Raw genomic sequence first — 20,133 nt, forward strand, 5'->3', positions numbered from 1 at the left:
CAAAACGAGTATTTAACCAGGGTCTTTAGGAAATCATGTTATAGGCCTGCTTTCCTTTATAGGGACAGCATGCATGCTCCAAAAGTTTTTGATAACATTGTTAAAGGACAAGCCCTTAGGATGTCCAGGCTTTGTTCTGATGATGGTTTGTTTGTAAGAGAGTTAACTAACCTACAAGATAGCTTTTTGAATAGAGGCTATTATGCAAGGGAGGTGAATGCTATATGTTCTACCACTCGTAAGTTTAGACAAACCAGGGGTAAACCCTATTACTCTGAAAGGAGTGAAGGTACCATCACTAAGATGGACTCTGAACTAAGGGTATCAGTGACATTGCCATATAGCACCAATGTCTCAGTGGTTCAATGGGCCATCATGAACAACTGGAATATGCTTCTAGTTGATGACAAAACTAGGGCCATTGTTGGAAATTGTCCGACATATATCTATAGAAATTTGAAAAATCTTAAGCAACAGCTTTGTTTTCCGAATTTAAGTCCTTCTAATGAGATAGCTTCAACAACATTGAGTTATGGCACTAAGAGATGTGGTTTTTGTCCACAATGTCAGAACATTGATGAGTCCAGATATTTTAGACACCCTAACACAGGCAGACTGTGGGAAATTCGTTGTGGTTCTAATTGCGGTACTAGAAATGTTGTTTATGTTGCCTATTGTCAGATTTGCTTTAATTTTTACGTGGGTAAGACAAACAGAACGCTCAGGGAGCGTATGCGAGATCACCAGTATTGTCTTGCCAGAGAGCAAACATACAGTGCTCTGGCTAAGCATACGCTCTCCATGGGTAGTGAGCATACGTTTGTCTTCCAAGTATTGCATGTCCAGCACGTCAGTGCTAGGAGGGGGGATATTATCAATTTGACAGAAGAGGCAGAATTGAAGTGGATACTTCGTTTAGCAGCACACAGGGGTAGGGGTTTAAATGAGTGTGTGCCCCTTAAGCCTGTACTCAAAGCTAGACCGCTTAAGTAACACCTTGTATATGCTATGTTTACATGAATTGAGTTTATTAACTATCAAATGTTATAGTTAGTTTAATATATTGCAAGCATGATATATTGTTTTTATAATGTTTAATGATATTTTATCTTAATGAGTTTTAATTAGCATGTTTAACACTGGATGTGACGTATAAATATTGGCTGTTTGAATTTTGAGAATACGTCTGATGAAGCGGAAGCTGTTTGTCCGTGAAAGCGCTTACGTTCTGCAATTGAATAAATCTTCGTTTTTATTTGGTGGTGTTATATGGTGATTTTTGGAAGGAGAATTTGTTGGATTTTGATGGAATTTATCCAGCAGTAAGCCTTTTGGATTATTTGCAATTGATGAACTTCCTTTTTGAGATATCCTACGAAACGTTGGCTTCATTATTTGCTTCAGAAAGGTTTCTTTGATACGCTGTTTCTGCCACGCTTTTGGGTGTTCTGTTGATTTTATTTCTGTGACTGGGATATATTCTTTATTCATATATATATATATATATATATATATAAGTCCACTTATACTCTGTTGACAAGGTTAATAAAAAGTCTGAAATATGCATGTCAATAGCTAGTGGGTTTGGTTTTATTCATGTAAATGCTGTCATAAAGACTTAAAAATTAAAAAAAGTCATGCATGTTCAGCAGCTGTTCAGCTACAACATGTGGTGCCCTTAAAGTCTTATTTGTATATAACACATGGGCTTTTATTACTGGAGATTTAAGGCATCACACAATGGCAACTCTAGCTTGGATGAGCTTTTCCATGCATATATTCCAGCTGAAAAGCCCAGTGGTGCAATGTTTGCCTCTAGTATGCAAGGTGCAAGGTTTGATTCTCACCACTGGGAAAAGCTTGCCTCATTGAAGATGTTTATAGGGCCCCAGTGGCCTAATGGATAAGGCATTGGCCTCCTAAGCCAGGGAATGTGGGTTCAAGTCCCATCTGGGGTGAAATAATCTTGATGCAAGTGAAGCTTTTCAGGAGGAGGTTGGCATATTGGTCAAGATAATTGCCTTATAGACACAAGGTGCAGGGTTTGATTCTCACATGGGTTATTTGTCTAGGCTTAAAATGGCCCACAAGGATAATTAGCCTAGTACTAATCTATGAACCTATATATACATATATACATATATATATATATATATATATATATATATATATATATGTGTGTGTGTGTGTGTGTGTGTGTGTGAGATAAGCCAAGACATTTGATGCTGATATAGCTTCCTTCATTGTCAGTCAATAAACAAAGCAGGCTTCATTTTATAACAAAGGGTTGCATAGCATAATGTAAAGTAATGCAAGATGATGCATGTAGAGTATAAGACAAAATATTAAAATATACCTCAAACAAATAGTCTCCATTCTGATAAAAGTACATCAAAAGTAAATTGAATGTCTGGTGAAATGAAGTTCAAAACAACCCACCATTAGGTTGCGTCTAGCTTACAAGCACTCTGAGAGGGGCAAACATTAGACAGACGCTTTGTAATTGGAGAAACAAGCACATGATGCAAAGGCTGCTTTTTGTTTCTGGGTAATTTCCACAGTAGTAAGGTTAGTATGTAAGTGTGGTAATTCACCTCTTGAAGCTACAGTTGACTGTTTCAGTATACATTTCAAAAAAGAATGTAAAATTACATTTCGAAAGGAAGTTATTTAACTGTAAAGTTAGTATGAAACATGTTATTTGAAAAAGAAGTTCTTAGCTGCAAAATGCATTGTTATACATAATTCTAGTTACACTGAATCTAAAACTAAGATATACATTTTGATTGCATTTTGTAGTGAAAAGGAAGTGTAATTGTTACTGTAAGATGCAGTCTTCTAATGTTCTTTGCTAGCAGTATTATAACTGTGTTGGCTCTCTATTGAAATGTTGAGACTCATGACAAATTTCAAAATACTGAAAAAAAAGTCTGCAAATAACAGAAGAGTGACTCTTGTTCTTCTATAAACTTTTTTTTTCAAGGGTGCAAGCTGCCCTTTGCCCCCTATGCGGGGATCAATTTCGCTATAACCCCAAAGTTTTGTATATACCAACTCTGAGATCACCATTCCTTGGAGAAAAGGCAATACTCAGAGAAATAGAAATCTTAGACATAGTATGTGTGTCTAGAGTTTTGGGTCATTGGGTCTACACATTTTGGGACTCGACAGTACAAGTCACAACATTTTTGATTGTTACCTTGCTGTTAATTATAGCCACATGCATATTTATTTAGTATCTGAATCACAAAGTGGATCAGCTTCATTTTATTCTCTATGGAAAGCAAAAGTCTGTAACTGTTATATAGCTATGTCACATAATGTTTACGAAAAATATATTAAATACATTCCAGGCATCATAAAGGTAATATTAGAATCTTTTCTTGATCTAGCATGTCTTGCTCTTGTCTTTTGTTGTAGCATTATTCCACAGGACACCCTATCAAAATTTTAAAACTCTTGAATGTGAGCCTGGAAGCTCAGAAAGTAATAAGTGCAAGTCTCAGAACCTAACAGCAAAGTAGGAAACACTATTACACTAAATATTTTTTGCAGGGGGATCAAACCCCTGTACCCCTGATGTGTGGAGTTGTACTCTGAGAATGTTGTACTTTGGAGAAGAGGGAATACTCAAAGATACAGCTGTTTTGGAGTTAGCATGCACTCATTTGAAATGGCACTTACTGTAAGTTGTCACTGTTATGGAGTTTGAATTTACAACAGAAACCCATTCCACAGTGTATTGCGAAACAGAAGCAGCATTAATCAGTCTCAGAACAAATTATTTGAAGGAAGGCAAAAAATAAAAAGACTACAGTTGGCTGATTTATTATTTCTGCTTCCTAGTTCCAAGCTTTTTGGTAACTAAAATGTAGACAGCCATCCACTGAAAGTAGAGAAATTGTGTTTTTGAAATTCCCCTTGCACAGTTATCACCAGAGCTGTATAAATGAATGGGAATGTGTTTGTTTGTATCAGTCACTGTTTATCCAGTTCACAACAGCATGAGGACATTATCACTGAAAACCACTTTCAGTGAACATGTGGAGTTGTACTTTCTCCTCTGGTGAGCGACCATGGAGCTGGTATACATAAAGTAGGAGGGGGCAAGCCCCCCCTGCTAAAAAGCTTAGGTTTGTGTTCACTGAAAGCCATCTATAGCAATTTTTGTTTTTGCTGTTTTGTCCATTGGACAAATAGCCATTGATGAATAATTATGAATCCAGATGAATATCTTGTACTTTGACAGTACATGGAACATTATTTTAATTTTAATTTTTCCTGATGACAATATTAATAAATGTTAATCTAGCAGTAGAGTAAAGATGGTTAAGACTACATTATAACTAGCTTGGACTAATTGTCCAGTGCTTGACTCTATCAGTAACCATTTGGAAACTGTGTGAATTCAAGCAAGTCACACAAAGCTAAGCAGTATCCCAAGGTTGCCTGTGAAAAGCTGCACTTGTACTGAGTGGGCTTAGCAGGTCATAAATAAATAAATAAAAGCTTCTTGTCTTGGGAGATTTAATTTAGTTTCCATTTTTTTAAAACTTACAATTTATCAACTAGACTGTACTGAGAGAGAGAGGTAGGAAGATAGAAGTAATGAGCATAGGGGGGCCCAACACATAGGCCTGAGTGATGACTCTGAATGTACTCAACCAAGACAATGGTGTCCAAAAGGTTTTTATTTATTTTTTCTGATATGATAACAATTGTTTTACTTCATTCCACTGTGAACCCATTGATATTATGATGGACTGTACTCGGAAATGGTAGATGATCAAAGAAATTTGCTAAGTCAGTATGCATGGGTGAATTCTGCTGTCCATAGCTAGACTTGTATAGGGAAGGATTACTCTTATTTCACAAGTCTGTGTGACCTCACATTTGTAATATTTCAGATATTTCGGTTAGATGCTGGTCTGGCTGACACAGTCCCCCACATGGGGCTGCAGGAGCTTGTCCCACTCATAAAGTAGTGTCAGATTGGTGCAGTTTACTTTCATTTTCTAACTCACTGGTGTGCAAATTCTCAGTTATTTTCAACAAATTATGTTATTCTTTGATGTGATTTGGATCAAAGTCAAAGAGCTCAAATCCCCTGAGGTCCAAGGTAGAAAAAGATATTAAAAATCCCTTCTTTTGCTAATCTCCTCACACACGGAAACCTTAAGTGAGTAGCATTGAAGGAGGGTGTGATGAAAGTGCAAGGTGTTTCAGGAGGAGAAAGCTTCTTTCTGTTATCTTTATTATGGACACTACATTGTCATTTTCAATACACACAACTCAAAGCATGACCATCTGAGTAAAGGTATGTAGAGATGGAATAAGAGGTCATACAGTATAAATAGGCATGACAGTTTTAGAAGCAGGTAGCTCCAAAGGGAAACATACATTTTTGTAATAGGTTTTGGTCCTCTCAGTGTGTGACTATTAACTAGTGCTGATGCCCCCCCCCCCCCCTCGCTCCTAAACTCCACACAGGTCTGACTGGCTTACCTGCAAACTGGGGCACCAACTCTGGGATCATAGTTGGCAAAACTATTATCCATCTTTAGGGGAGGAGGGAGAGGAGAAGGAAGTGTCTTGACCCAGAGTCAGCTGTCAGTTTCAGAAATATTTTTATATGCCCTTATGTTCCCCTGTGAGCAGACATACCATGATATATGCACATACTCATGTTGTAACTTCAGCCCTTCCCCTCTATGTACACACTTATTTGTGAGACAGTAATCCTGCTCTACATCTCCACTATATCAACATAGACTCACAAAAAAGATCCCTCCCCATGACATAGGTGAACTCCCTGTCATGCACTTGAGCCACCCACCCAGCTGAGGGTCGGCTTCTCAGGTCATTAGCTGATCCTAGATCATCAGCATCACATGTAGATGCCCTTCTGTAAAATAAAACATAAGCTCATCAAATGGGAGAACCAATAAAGACATGCAGAGCTTGCTCTAGGATCAACTCGGCTCAGTTTTATTTCTAACATGGGTTTTCAGCTTTATAACTGCACCATCAGTACAGAATGACATGTTCTTGATCCCAAAATATATTTTTTTCTTCAACAAAAGTTTAAATATACTACTAGATATAGTACTGCTTAACTCTGGATGATTTTAGTCTATTTTTATATGCATACTGTACATGTTACATTTATGAGATTAGAATGGAAAAGCACAGGACAAGCAGGGTTATTAACTTGAGGGAGATGAATTTTAAAGAAATGGGTGCCAGTTGCCTCTTCCGAGAACTGGCAGGGAAGGACAGATACAGTGTGAGAAAAAAAAACTCATAATGGGGGAACAGTCTTTGCATGTAGAGCATATCTTAACTAATAAGAGAAATTAAGTATCCTAAGATAGTTTGCTCCAAAGGTGGCCTAGGAAATGTGATACTGAAGAAATTGTGGTAGTCAGCTGGAATAATTACAAAGGAGAAAAAAAAAACAGAAAACCCTGCTAGATTTTATTCTATTTTTCTGTCTCTCTTTACACTTTATTAGAGAGTGGTTTGGGAGGTAGAAGGGCTTTTCAGGAGAATGATGTGCATTTTCTGCAATAGAAGGAGATTCTGCCAATTACTAGTTATGTGGTGGCAGCTATGATGGTAGAAAGCAGCATTATGTTAATAGAGATTGATGGTCAGGATTTCTTCTGAAACTGGTAAAACTTTTGATAGCTATGGCATGTAGGATACTTAATGAAACTTTTTTTTAACTTCTGATGTCTGTTCACTCATACAGTTGGGAAAGGAACAGTTTTGTGAATTGACGTTTGAAATTTTTGATTTGTTAGAAACATTTTTTCAAAAGCAGCAAACCAAAGAACAGCTGTAACCATAGAATGAGTATGTTTTTGTTGGAACTATACCTCCTTTTAAATGGAAAGTGTGCAATTTAGGACAGATATTTTGACTGAACCGGAAGTATTTTTTTTTCTAACTGCTGTAAAACAGTTTATGGTTTAAGTAAATTATCTGATAAAAGAGACATACGGTCTGGGACTTAAGAAATATGGGCAACATTGCTAAAAGAATATGAAAAAGTAATGCATATTCCTTCTGTGATAAATATATTGGGTGTGAGAGGCATAGTGCACTATGAATGACAAGCTAACTTGTTTCTTTTGTGGGGATGACCTGCACCATATTAATGTCTGCCCAAACAGGCAATGTCAACATTATGGCCAATTTGGTCATAATATTAAAATCATGTTATAGACTGTCCTAAATGTGGAGAGAGAGGGCATGCGTGGTTTGACTATGACTTTGAATTATGGTAATGGGTTGCCCTCTACCCCTCCAATACAGACTTTACCAAGCTTTACCTAACACAAGACAATGTTTTTATTTTGAAATAATGGGAAATTATTTTGCAATACATCCAATTGACTTTGTCACTCTTGCCTATATAGCCAGAACTTCCTATACTGGTCACTGAGGTTTCTTGTGATGCATTTCTATAAGTGAAATTAGTGAGGATGTGGATATGGTGGGGAAAGATCAAGATGCTGATAGTACTGACCCAGAAAGTATGCCTGTTAAAGAAGAGGATGAAAGGGAAGTTCTATTAATGGAAAAAGTTAAAAATGAAAAAAAAAAGAAAATCTAAGACAAAAAAGACATGAAAAGGGGTAAAGAGTGAGCTGGAAAATGTTACCTATTTATGTCAACATTGCTCTGAATGAAGTCAGATAATTCTCTATTCTGCATCGGTGTAAAAACCTATGTAGTGATATAATTTGCTCTATTAGATGTTTGACAGGCAGCAACACTTCAGAGACAACAAACTAGAAGATATTGAGGAAGGGAGATTAGAGTATAGCATTCAAATCTTCTGGCATTGTAGTTTTATTGTAAAATTCTGTTGTTAGATTACTAATAATTTTTATTTCTTTTTTAATTTTACAATTTGTGCTACTACTGATGCTAAGGATGGAGTAGATAATTTTACAAAGCTATCTTCTTCTTTGAGTGTCAATTTACCTATTGTGAAGGCAGGACACCTTAACTGTGACTTACGGAAGCATTGCAATATGCTCAGTCAGGCTGTTAAACTGTTACAGTGCTGTCTGGTAGACTTTAATTTAGTATTTGGTAAGTCACGGTACTGTACATATAGGAGGGGAACAGAAGCCACAGAGGTAGACTACTTTATTTTTTAGTTCAATATTATACAAGATAAATGAAAGTAGTTCATATATAGGTTTTTCTGATCACACACCAATTTGGGCAATCTTTGGGAGTAATCATGCTGTTCTTAGACAGGGATAGGGATGCAAAATTGTCAGAGTAGTGTGCGTCTCTAAAAGTTATGTTGCAGGAAAAGAAATGCCAATTCTTCACACATCCTATTGAGAGAGAGATATTTATTCTTCCTGGATAGATTGGTGATTAATGAACAAGCAGAAATATTAACAGTTATTTCTTTTGACTGAGCATAAGTTGGTTCACAGAAAAAAAGTTTATAAAGAGATACATGAGAGACATGATACTGTGATAGCATCCAATGATTCATGTCATTACTTGCTATCTTTTTTAATTAAATAAATTATCAATTAGGAAATCTAGTTTGACAAAATATTGTTAGAATTAAAAAAAAATCCTTATTTAGCCAATAAATTGCAGGGGGAGGTCAGTTTCATTTCAAAGTTGGATGTTGAAATGGGTAGACAAGTTATCACCCAGAAGGAAATGTTGCAGTTTGTAGAAAGTTATTTATCTGGTACATACCATCTTAAAAGGTAATATATCTTTCAGAAATGGGAAGTTCCCTTTTTGGTACAAGATGACTGTGGATTTATTATCCAAACTGGTTATCTAGAAGAACTGCAGAAAGTGATTGGTAAAGGTGGTACACAGTTCCAGGTGGGGATGGTAAGGGGTAAGATTTGTATAAAAGTATGTTGCCTATATAGACAGCATATTTCTTATTTGCTGTAAATGAATGGTTTCATGCTGGTCTACATTCAGACGACACCTGCAGAGGTGTAGTGAAACTTAAATGGAAAAAGAGTGTTGTCATATCTTGAGAAATTGGAGGCCATTAGTATTATGCAATGTAGATTGCAAAACATTTGTGAATTTCTTGTTAAACAGGTGTATGAAAGTCATGCTGAAGTTGTTAGTAGGAGTTGTTTACAGGATAAAGGGCTGCCCTGCTTGTGGGCTGTGGCTTCTTTTTAAAGAAGTGGTTTCAGGGATTGCTAATAACATGACTGTGGCCAAAGTGATAGCACATGATATTCAGAAAGCCTTTGAGTCATTTAATTATAATGGTGTTTGGGATATCTGAGAACATCTATTTTTTTTAACAACATTTTGGTAATTGACAAAAGGAACTTATGAAGCTGTTTGGGTTAGACCACCAGGAAATGGTTGGCTTGGTAGGCAAATCAAGATAGTTGTGGGGGTGAAGCAAGGTTGTCCATTATATCCTTTATTATTTAGGCTTGTTATGAATGTAACTAAAGATCTGTCTGCCTACCTACTGTATATCAACCATTGTTTTTAAGTTATGCAGATGATGTGGTGGTTCTTGAAACAAATATCCTTTGGGTTTAACATGCCTACATTAGTGTAATACATTTTTCAGACAATAGGATTAGTCATTAAAAAAGCTGAATGTCATGGGTTGGGGAAGATACTATGAGTTATGATATATCTTTTTGCAGTATATCTATAAAACCTGGGTATATTTGACAAGAAACAAGTAATTCTTAATCAGTTGAAGAAATGCCGGTGGCATTATAAAAATAATCTCACTACATGTAAATCATTTCAGTTATCCTATAGAAAAGGAATATGTTTTACATTCAATTTTTAGGAAACTTAATTGATTTGGGTAGAGTTCATTTGTTTCCTTGTTCATTAGAGTTGTGACTGCTGAGTTTATATTTCCCAGTCATATGGGAGTTCTCATTTGAAACCTATACAAAGAAGAATATTATAAGCTCCTTTTATTCTTTAATTCCTTATAATTATATTGGGCTCCTTCCAAGTCAAAATAGGAAGCCTGTATTGTACTAGGTCTTATTTTTTCTCAGTATTATTGTGCATATGTTGCAGGCACTGTAAATAGGATGTTTTCAGCTAAAGAAAAACTCAGGATGGTTTGGAAAAGACTTGGAGATTGGAAGATCGCTTTGTCATCTTTACAGAACACAAGACAATGTTTTTATTTTGAAATAATGGGAAATTATTTTGCAATACATCCAATGGACAACCACAGTGAGTGACTTAGTTGCAGTATACAGGATAAAAAGCTGAGGTTTAAACACAATAGAATGGGAAGTTTTTTTGTGGAGACTGTTATTAGGTAAAGTCCACTTTACATGAAAGAGGAGCTATAAATGTGATACTGAGAGATGGTGTTCCTTCTGTTCTAAAGACTGTCCAAGAGCACAATTGTTTTGGAATAAATGCTTACAGGTGTCATGTATTACTGACCTTCAGCCACTTACATATGAAATTATTGTGTCTGGTCATTATATGGGTCTGCCAGTTACTCAGGTTAGGTTGAAGATTGCTTTGCAGTCATTATGGTCCTTCTGGAAAGAATGCTGTGGAGAAATATTATATAATAAATATGGGATTAACTTTTTTGTGAAAAGTATTCATTTCTGGTTATAGGTTAATGGGTGAGGGGACTGATTTATTTTGATTTATTGTTACTATGATGCTTACACTTTTCTACTGATACCCCCAGATTCACTGATCTTCCTTGCAGGACTCGTTTAGTCCTGCACGGAAGCGCCCATGTAGGAGCAGGACTGCAGCACGCCATGCATATTAACAAGGTGTGCTGCCTGAGCTCCTAGGCTTACATGGAGTGTGTATGAGTGCAGGGGGCATGTGTGAGAGCAGAACTCTCAGAATATACACACCCCTGCAATGAAGGACTGCAGAAAGGTAGTAAACAATGAGCGTGACCACCCATAGATGTACGCATACCCCCAGCAACATCCCTCCACATGTATAAGAGCAATAGTGAATAATGAATAAAAAAAAATAAAAAGATATGTATTGTTAATGAAACGGACGAGGTTTAACTGTAGGCGCATGGGTTTGCCCATCACTTAGCTACGGTTAATGTTGCTTAAATAGCAAAAAGAGGATAAAAAGCAAGATATGTGCAAATGAAGCAGTACAGCAATATTGTAGTGGGCAGAGTGTTTGCCTCACGAGCAGTCAATCCCGGTTCGAGTCCCACTGCAGTACATTCCATTTCCATGTCAAATCACTGTTATGATCAATATATTTAATTGTATAACCTAATAAATAACATATATGTGTGAACTGGAGTAGTAAGCTGTGTAATGAATGATAACCCCATACACTTGCCAAATTCACCACCTCCCCAAGAACCAGTAGACTATTACTGTCTAAAATATAGCAGTAGTAAGGATAAATAAGCACTAGTAAGTAGGTGCAAGTCTGTTTGCATGATGGTAAGCAGTGCTTACACAGAGTAAGCAATAGTGAGGCTAACCATGTCTAAGCGGATGTCACCGGACATTAGCAGTGCTTACCATCTCGCAAACCCGCTGACAACTGTGTAAAAGTGCTGCAATCACTCCATATTCAATGGGCCTTGTTCTGGCCAACAACAAATTAAACAGCCCCTGCAAGGCTTGAACCCCGGAGCCTGCACACCATAGCCAATGTGATTTACCACTAAGCCACAGCAGATATATATAACCCTAATGTTTCCACAAACATAGCATCCAGCAATACCATTCAACATTACAGGACATGTAGCTAAATATGTAGATGTATGTGTGCGTGTATATATATCTATAAATAGGTATATACCTCCCTCTCTGTATTATATATATATATATATATATATATATATATATATACATATATATATATATATATATATATATATATATACATATATAGACATATATATATATATATATATATATATATATATATATATATATCCATACATCTTTGTCAGATATATAAATATATATATATATAGATATATATATATATATATATCCATACATCTATATGTCAGATATATATATATATATATATATATATATATATATATGTGTGTGTGTGTGTGTGTGTGTATATATATATATATATATATATATATATATATATATATATATATATATATATATATATATATATATATATATATATATATATATATATATATATATATATATATATATATATATATATATATGTATATCTATATGTGTGTGTGTATGTGTGTATATATACACACAGATATATATCTATAGATATGATACAGCACATAAGAATGACATATATGACCACAGGCACCACCAATGGGGGTGAGGGGGCTCAATCAACATATGTGTTACATGTACCGATACCCCCCCAGCCAAACAGGTGAAACGTACAAACAAACACACAAAAAGTAAGCAAACCACTACTTCCCAAACTACAGGCAGGATATTACCAGTGGGAGAAACATTGTCGGCCCACTAAGTCTAATCTAGAAACAAAGACAAGAACATCCCTTGTGGGACAACCCAAAAATGTATGGCTATTTGGGTTACTGGCATTACACAGATGCACAATGCCAGGGCACATATGTTCTCAGACTACAAGGTTGGGAAAGCCTGATGATTTATGGGTCGAGACAACATATGTGATGGGTTCTGAAAAGTGAAGAGTGGGCAATGTGTAGTGGTGTGGTTAGACCCAACTTGCCCCCAGAAAAAGGATGATTGTGGAGGAGGAGGAGCCGGGGGGGGCTATGGGTATGAAATTATGGGTGGAGGTGTGCCGGTGTTGGATGGAGCAGTTCTAATCAGACCGTCTTCTAGATGTAATAGTGTGCATTGGGCAGAGCATTTGCCTAATGAGCATGCATTCCCCGTTCGAGTCCCACTGCAGCACAGTTTATTTTACATGGCAAAGCATGTTATAACTAATTATTTTGTTGTAAAACCCACAAAAAACATATATGTATGAACTGGAGTACTGCAGGAAATGCATATGTGAAGTGTCAGTGTCATAATGAATAAGGCACTAGTAAGCAGGTTTAAGCACAAATAAGCAGTAGTAAGCATATGTAAGCACTAGTAAGCGTGTTTAAGTGTGTTTGCACTGGGGTAAGCATTGCCTACACAGATTAAGCAAAGTAGAAGCTGAATGTAAGAAACTGTAACTGGAAGTAAGTACTGCTTAGCTCCATGCAAACCCATTTTCAACTGCTTTAAAGTGCCTTAGTCACTCTGTATCCAACAGTTGTCATCCTGCCCAGCAACAAAATAATCAGAACTCCCAAGTTGCAAACCCTGGACTCTGCACACTATAGGCAAAGTGATTTACCACTTAGCCATGGCAGATACACATACAGCTGATGTTATCACAAACATATCATCCAGCTCAGTCATTCAACAGTATAGGAAATGTATGTACTTATGTAGATTAAGACGAGCAACCATTTGTACATTGCTCAAATACAGTATTTCAAACAGTTTATGTATATTAACAAAACAGTGCCTGTCCAATCATAATGTGAGAACAGTAGTCTTGCAAAAAATGTAAGAAAATAATAAAAAATGGTGCATGTCGAGGTCGAGGGGGCGTGTGGGTGTACTTCATGCTCACAACATCAAACCTGGGACGTCGGTTCTGTGGAACTGGGAGATGAGGCTGGGCAGGTGTGTGAGCAAACCGCTGCTTCTCAAATGCCTGGTAGGATGCTACCAGTGGGAGAAACAGTGTAGACCAGCTAAGTCTAACACTGACACAAAAACAGGTCCGTCCCTGGTGGGACAAACCAAAAATTGTAAGTCAATCCGATGTTTACACATGTCTCGAAAGATGAACAAGGCAAGGCTTGTATGTACGTGGACTAAATGGATGAAGAGCCTGAAGAAGCTTGTTTCAAGACAATATACTGGATTAGTACCAAAACCTGGAGAGAGGGCAATGTGTGGAGGTGTGGTATAGCTTGGCTAGCAACTGGAGAATGGATAGTTGCTGTGTACGTGGAGCTTGGGGGCTGGGGGAAGGAACCATGGGTATGAAATTATGGAAGATATATGCAAATGAAGCAGCACAGCAATAGTATAGTCGGCAGAGCATCTGCCTAATGAGCAGGCATTCCCTGTTCGAGTCCCACTGCAGCATAGTCTATTTTACATGGCAAAGCACATTATAACCAATTTTGTTATTGCAAAACCCAGAAAATAACACATCGTTGTGAACTAGAGTACTGCAGGAAATGCACATGTGAAATGTCAGTGTCATAATGAATAAGGTACTAGTAAGCAGGTTTAAGCACAAATAAGCAGTTGTAAGCATATGTAAGCACTAGCAAGCATGTTTAAGTACGTCTGCATGGGCTAAGCACTGCCTACACAGGTTAAGCAATTTAGAAGGTAACTGAGTGTAAGAAACTGTGACCGGAAGTTAGCAGTGCTTACCGTCACGCAAACCCACTTACAACTGCTTAAATGTGCCTTAATCACTCTGTAGCCAATGGCACTTGTTCTGCCCAGCAACAAAATAAACAGCCTTTGCAAGTCTCAAACCCAGGACCCTGCATACCATACACAAAGTGATTTACCACTAAGCCATGCCAGATATAAATAAATCTGATGTTTCAGAAACGTATCCAGTCCAGTCATGCAACAATACAGAGAATGTATAACAACATGTAGATGTATGTGTGTGTAAATATATTAATATCTAAACAGATACAACATATCAATATATGTAGATATATATATAGATATATATATATATATATATAGATAGATATATTTCTAAAAATGTATACATATATATTAATGTATATGAACATATGTACATGCAAATGTCTACATCGACACATATGTGTGTCTACACCTATATGTCTACATATACACAGCAATTTACATATGTATACACAGATATATATCTATGTAGGTATATACGGAAATAGTTATATATATGTAAGCATATACATATATCTATATAGGTATATCATGTTATGTATCTGTAGATAGCAATGGCAGATTAACAAAAACACATATGCCCACATGCACCGTTAATAGGGTTGAGAAGGCCCACACACTATACGTCTTGTATGAATAGGCACCCCCCCCCCGGCCAAACACGTCCACCCTGCAATACACTACCAAGTGTTGCAGATCCCATAACCAGGACCTGACACGACATGGGTACAGTACTACATCCCACCTGTTTGATGTCAGGCTGGTATTGGTAATATATCATGCAGTACAGTCTGCTTCCCATAGGAAATGTAATATGTGGAAGCCATCAATATCCCCAGGATACAGATATACAGACACAGATATGCAGATACAGATATATATATATATATATATATATATATATATATATATATATATATATATATATACATACACACACACACACACACACACACACACACATATATAGATATACATGTGACTACACATACACATGCAGATATAGGTACAGTAAGATACATATGTAGAAGGTGCACACAATATGGAACAGCACTATGCCTACAGTTAACACCTGAACAAGTGGACACTGAATGGGCCATCCATACAAATGACAATCGTAGCCTGCAACATATACCCACAGAGAGGTCATAGGAAAAGCACCACACACAGGTTTGCAGAAATGGAAAACCTTTATTTGTGTACTTTTACAGTTCTATATGCCATGTCATATAGCTGTTCAGACACTGACATACATGTAAACAGGGGAATGCAACTGTGAAATAGTTATACTAATACAGTAGTCTGGAAAGATTCACAACTGCTGCTGTCCAGGCCAAGCCTGTCAAATTGTATGATAGTAAAGACAGACTGGGACACAGGATATCAAACTGTCAACAGTAAGTAATGCAGATGTATAGTTTAGCAGCCTCTATCTGCACTCTGTACTAAATCAGTAGGTGGTAAAGACATCATGTGACCAAATTAGTTGTAACTGTTACATAACAAGGCATAACTGACACCATCACAAGCACACTGACAAACAGAACAGTCTGTATGGCAGAAGGCAGTAGGCTTGCATTAACCCAATTTATGTAAGTAATGTAAATATAGGTGAAGTATACAGTACTGTACATCCAGATACCTTAAGGCAGTACACCCCTGATGCCCCCACATTTTGTAACAGCCTAGGTCATTTATGGTGCTGCCCCCCAACTCAGTAATACAGGGCCATATACCACTGTTACATATGCTGGCCTCTGGAGTGCATAAGGGCACACATGTATTGTGTAGGTGATGCCAACATGTATAGGGCCCCAGCCCCACCGTATGTGTGGGGGATACAACAGCAGTGGACTGATGGCAGCAATGGCAGTGTGATATACTCACAGCCCACTACAGAACAACCCCCAACAGCATGTCATATGTACAAAGATTGGTATGTAGGTGGAGGACAGAGGCTGGAACACAGGCACATATGTGGAAAACTGTTGCCATACACTAAGCAAGTTGCTGGTGTTACAGGATAGTCTGCAACATACCCTTAGTCAGGGAAGTGAGGTTAGAAACAGAAATGGATGCACCCATGTACTGATAGCACTCAACACACACACACACTGCCAATGAATTAGCTGACAAAGGACCTGTGTGGTGGACAGACAAAACATGATAGGCATACCACTGGCCAGCAAGAGGATAGGGCCACAGTTGTGAGCTATGCAGACAGACTGCATTCCAAGGTAAACTAGTATGTACACACACACACAAACACACACACACACACACACACACACACACACACACACACACACACACACACACACACACACACACACACACACACACACACACACACACACACACACACACACACACACACACACACACACACACACACACACACACACAAACACACACACACACCCTGTAAAACTAGTAATATACAAAGCATAACATAACTCTACTCAGACTCTGTCTGTAGTTCCTGAACCTCCTACAGATATGTGGCTGCCCTGAGTGTGCCAGTTCTCCTGTAAGATGTATTGCTACCTGCTGTCTGTAACACTGATGCTCACACACAGGAAGGATGTCCATCACACAGAAAATTTAAAGGGACCACACCCACATGATGTAGGAATTTATAGTAGGTGGGTGCCATGCCAGTGGTAATTGGAAGTACTACACATGTGTAATCATATATATATATATATATATATATATATATATATATATATATATATGGCTATCTGGATAATTATATGTACATATATTCAAATGTCCTGGACATGGAGTGTAGCCCTACCCCAGCCTCTATAGTCCCAAAGTCATAGTGCAAGGGGATGTCAGGTATGTATAGCAGATATATTAGTAGACTATTGCTACTGTCATTGGGATTGTCTTCACAGACATGGTGTGTGTGGGAGGTCACATCTTCTTATAACATGTGTGCCATTGGCTACCGACAGACATCTAAAGGACATCATAGTAAAGTATCGCTGCTAGCACGTAATGCCCCTGTGGACTGCAGCAGAGATATTGCCCAATATATGTTGACATTCTGACACACACTGTACAGTCCAGAGGTATACACATAACCCCTTAGTGCAAAACATGTGTACCATGCCTGACAATATGGATGTAGACAGCCATGTAGATGGGTGTAACGCATAATGACTGGTATACATTTGCCACCATAGGTTATGCATTCACACACCCCTGTCTAGCCTGACACATAATAACTGCTGGTACAGGGGTGCCATGGCCACATACTACCCACTAGATATTGACATACATCTGTACAGCATCCCACTGCTCTGTCTGACATACATGACTGTTAAGGGAGGCCTGGCAGCAGTACATCTGGCAAGCATCTGCACATGACATCTCACTGGGTAAGTATACTAAGCTGATAGGCATGTAACAATGCACTGTGCAGGCTACAGGCAGACTGGCTCAACACTGGCCTACATCTCCTATGGGGGATTGCACATGTACCTGCATATATAGTAGGCTCTACAGGCATGTCACAGCACAGGGCATAACCACAACTAATATGAACACAGCCACATAAGTTAAGCTAGCATAATATTATAGTATATGGACTATCTGTTCAACACCATCCTCGTATGTGCCACTCACAGACTGACCCTACATATACTGAGCTGCTACACAGTTTGGTCTGATGGCTGTCTGTGGTATGGTACATGTGTGTTTATGGCCCTACATACATGTATGCTAATACAGTACAATACAGTGGAGCAGCATGTAACATCAGATGGGTTGGGAACTAGAACAATGACATCTACCACTGTCTGTACACAGGCTAAGGTTCATATTAACAATATACACACTGTCGATGTTCACCATAAGTACACAAATCTCAGTACTGTACAAACATCCACAGAATGTCTAGGTTATGTCATGAAATATAACTCCTATTGTACATAACATGTAGCAGTCTTGATATCTCACTGGCTTGTTATCAGATATGATGACACTAATTATGGTGTGCAGCACATATGCACCACTTCATGCATGACAAATGTACAAAGGTTGACAGAGTTCTGGCTGGAAGCACATACACAGGGCCAATATTGACATTTTGCTGTGACAACCTCATACATTTACTGTTGTAATGGGGTTTGTTGCAACTTATGAGGGATATGAAGTCAGTAACTGTCATGGCTTTCACCATCTACAGACTGCAATCCTCACACTACCTTCTGCAGTCCACAGATAGATGCTCCATGGGTAACACATGAAACCAAAGGCACAACACACTGCCCAGTCTGCAGATGGGGATTCCTCATAAACATGGAACTGACATGGCAGGTATTGAGACATGTAGGACAGCCATATCCACACACACACACTGTTAAACCGACATTACTCCAAATGCAGTATAGCAGCACTTAAAGTCTGTAGTCAGGTCAGGCGCATCCCCCTCCTGTGTGTTGCCCTGTTTCCACAGTGTATGTTGTTAGAGGTAAATCCCCAGTCCATCTCAGATGCTGTTTACCAAACAACAGATCTAGTTCCTGCTCACAGTGAATGAAAAGGGCCAACACCAACATGATGTTCCTAGATATTGGAGTGTGTTTCCATGCAATTGGCTATGGGAATGTTACCACAGCTGTCCCACATGCAATCAGCTAGGAGAGGGCTGCAATTCATGCAGAGGTCATCAGCTGATCGTGAGCATCACTTAAAATACACATGATGCTGCCTAAGCAAAGCAGGTGTAGGTCTCCACATCCACCAGAGAAGGAGTGAGTAAGGCAGATAGAGGCAAAGACAAGTCAGGGAGGGGTGGGAGAGTAAAACTTAAGCATGTTTGTGTCACACACCTACCAGCACAGGGTATCAAACCCCTGACAACTATGTATTGCTATCACAGTTCTATGCAGTTATTGGATGCAACACATGGGTTACCTGTTCTGGAGCCCTCAGAACATATATGTGATGGTGAGTGACATCTGCAACAGGGATATGGTAGCTATATGGAAGGTGATGTACACATGCCTGTCCACATGAACAGGTGCCAGCATCAACACAGCCGCACTCTCACAGGGATGTACACACATTGACACACTTGGCAGGGCCAGGATTACAACTCATCAGTAGTGGGATTGCCACAACACATCACTGTGCAGGTATCACATGCACCACACGGGTCATATGGAGATTGTATGGGCAAAGGGTATGGGGAAGTGTCTGACATCAGACAGCATGCTGCAGTATGCCCATGGGGGTTGTAGGGAGTGTGGATGTGAACATACGCACCATACAACACACACAAACACACAGGGTGCCAGTACTGACATGCATGGGTCCATGTCTGCACGGGTGTGTTTTGGTCAACTGTGCCAAATGGCTGTACAAGGCTAAGCGATGGGTATACCTTGGTGTCAGGCCACATAACAATAGTCTGTGTTGTGGCTTAGGCCAGTAATGTCTGCATTTGCCCACACAGGTGGGTATTGTATCCCCCATCCAGTCCCCTGGGTGACTGTTGTGTGTGGCCAATGCTGTGCATTACTTGCCATGTGTGTGTTCCTTAGTCCATGACATTGATGGTGTCTGGGATGTGCATACCTCCCACATGCATGTACAGTGACATGTGGAACTGTACCTGGGGTGTCTGGCCCATGTTGTGAACACAGATTATCATCAGATGTGCCAC

General features: G+C 38.5%; 1 protein-coding gene and 1 non-coding gene across 2 annotated transcripts in view; both read left to right on the plus strand.

The window, feature by feature from the left end:
* LOC122788694 (prominin-1-A-like) overlaps nucleotides 1-20,133 on the plus strand; it is an 899,670-nt gene that overhangs the window by 53,473 nt on the left and 826,064 nt on the right. The window lies entirely within an intron of this gene.
* On the plus strand, nucleotides 1,886-1,958 carry TRNAR-CCU. The gene has a single exon. It is a non-coding gene; the product is annotated as a tRNA-Arg (tRNA).

This window comes from Protopterus annectens, chromosome 14.part0 (assembly GCF_019279795.1).
Source record: "Protopterus annectens isolate FY-2018-M chromosome 14.part0, PAN1.0, whole genome shotgun sequence".
In the NCBI taxonomy this organism is placed as follows: domain Eukaryota; kingdom Metazoa; phylum Chordata; order Ceratodontiformes; family Protopteridae; genus Protopterus; species Protopterus annectens.